Genomic DNA, 2,500 nt, shown 5'->3' on the forward strand with positions numbered 1-2,500 from the left:
AAGGGTTTGTTTACATATACGTAAGACCGTGAGACCCACCACAATGTAAACACAAAGGCGCATCAGCTGTTTCATTCATAAATTATGTGTCGAGGGGGCCTTTGTGAGTCACTGTAGTAGTAGTAGTGAACGGTGACAATGGTGGGGGGGGAGGGGAGTAGAGAGGAGGGTCTTTGTACTCACCTAAAGTTCTCTCTCAGGTACTCTGAGAGAGAACTCTATCAACATCAGAGGCCCGAGACTGTTCAACACGTTTCCACTACACATAAGGGGCATAACTGGCCGACCCCTCATAATGTACAAGAGAGAACTGGATAAGCACCTCCAAAGGATACCTGATCAACCAGGCTGTGACTCATACGTCAGGCTGCGAGCAGCCGCGTCCAACAGCCTGGTTGATCAGTCCGGCAACCAGGAGGCCTGGTCGACGACCGGGCCGCGGGGACGCTAAGCCCCGGAAGCACCTCAAGGTAACCTCAAGGTAACCTAGTTGTGCTTGCGAGGGTTGAGCTTGGTCTCTTTGGTCCCGCCTATCAACTGCCATTCTACTGGTGTACAGGTTCCTGAGCCTTCTGGGCTCTATCATATCTACATTTGAAACTGTGTATGGAGTCAGCCTCCACTTCATCACTGCCTAATGCATTCCATTTGTTTAATACTCTGACACTGAATAAATTCTTTCTTATGTCTCTGTGGCTCATTTGGGTACTCGGTTTTCACCTGTGTCCCTTTGTTCGTGTTCCACCCGTGCTGAATAGTTTGTCTCTGTCCATCCTGTCAATTCCCCTGAGAATTTTGTAGGTGGTGATCATGTCTCCCCTTACTCTCCTGTCTTCCAGATGATTTCGGGACTTAGTGTCCTCGCGGCCCGGTCCTCGACCAGGCCTCCACCCCCCAGGAAGCAGCCTGTAGCAGCTGTCTAAATCCCAGGTACCTATTTACTGCTAGGTAACAGGGGGCATCAGGGTGAAAGAAACATTTTTGCCCATTTGTCTGCGCCACCACCGGGGATCGAACCCTTAACCTCAGGCCTACGAATCCAATAGAGACACAAATAGAATGTAGGAAACTCCATAAACTAAGGGAAAGTATGTTTGGTACAATCTGTTTGAGGAAAGTGTATTAGGAATGTGTATAATCTGTGTGTATAATGATTTTATACACTAAAATGATTTTAGTGTAGAGAAAACTCATAGTTTGTTACACAGACATCTCATCATCTTTAAAATGCTACATCATCTCTGTAGCCTAAAAAAAGGAAAAAAAGTGTATTGGGTAAGAATTATTAAAATAAATTGTGGTGAATGCAAATTTTTCAAGGAAATAAACAGCATAGGCCAAACTGGCTAAGCACCCGAGATAGCTCACAGGAACTTGGAAGAAGAAGAAAAAGAACCTTTCCAAAAGGCATTAGACAACATGTGCAGCACTAGTCCTTGAGTATGCAGACCCGGCATGGCACTCCCCCATCTAAAGCAGCACAAAACAACACTAGAAACCCTCCAATAGATCACCCAAAACAGAATAGTTTCCGAGCTAAGGCGAGTGAGCTGTGGAGGAAACTTAAGGGATATGAACTTTTTCGCTACACTGGAGGAAAGAAAGAATTGACAAAGAAGTCCAAGACGAGGAACAGCGTAACGAGAAGACATAAATGGGAACAGGAGACACAGACGAGACACAGAGATGTCAGAAGAAAGATACGTGAGAGCAATTATGAATGAAAGATGGACAGCAGCAAATTTCTCATTTTCAGAGGAAGTTTTTTTTGGTCAAAAACATGAGAAAGTGTTGCTTGTAAAGAGAGGAATATCTTTGACATAACTTTGTGAGAGCTTGCGAAGAGAAGGGAGAGAAAGAGAACATGTGAAAAGGTATAATGATAAGCTAACAGAGAAGAGGAGGACGAGGAGGAAAATCATAGAGAGTGTATACAGAGCAAAATTATATTTTTAACTTATAATAAAATCATCTCTCTGGTAACTCTCAAAATGTGGGAACTCATAAATGATTTTAGTGTAGAGATAACTTTAAGTTTGCTACACAGAAACTTCATCATCTTTTAAATGGCCTTTAGGCTGCTCTGTAGCCTAAAAAAAATTTATAAAAAGAGAGAGAAAGATGGAACAGAAAGACAGAGGAACAAAGACAAATTGAGAAGTTTTCAAAACAAAATATTCATTACCATCAAATGTGAATTATAAGTCTCAATCAAACATGTGATTTTCTTGTCGTAACGACTGTAAGTTTCTTAAGAAATTGTTTACGTAACCTGGAAAGTTCCCACTCAAACTGCACTGGTATGAGAAAAGATAAGCAATCAATCAACGCTCAAAAACTAAAATTCATAAACGCTTCTTGAGAGATTGAAGATCAAAGGTGTGATGGATAACATATATTTGACATTAATTACTCATGATGGCAGAGGAATTATAAAAAAAACATGAAAGAACAAAGCGTACAATTAAGACTCAGAGTAAGAAATACACAGAAAGACACA

The sequence above is a fragment of the Procambarus clarkii genome, chromosome 45 (genome assembly GCF_040958095.1).
Source record: "Procambarus clarkii isolate CNS0578487 chromosome 45, FALCON_Pclarkii_2.0, whole genome shotgun sequence".
NCBI classification, from domain to species: domain Eukaryota; kingdom Metazoa; phylum Arthropoda; class Malacostraca; order Decapoda; family Cambaridae; genus Procambarus; species Procambarus clarkii.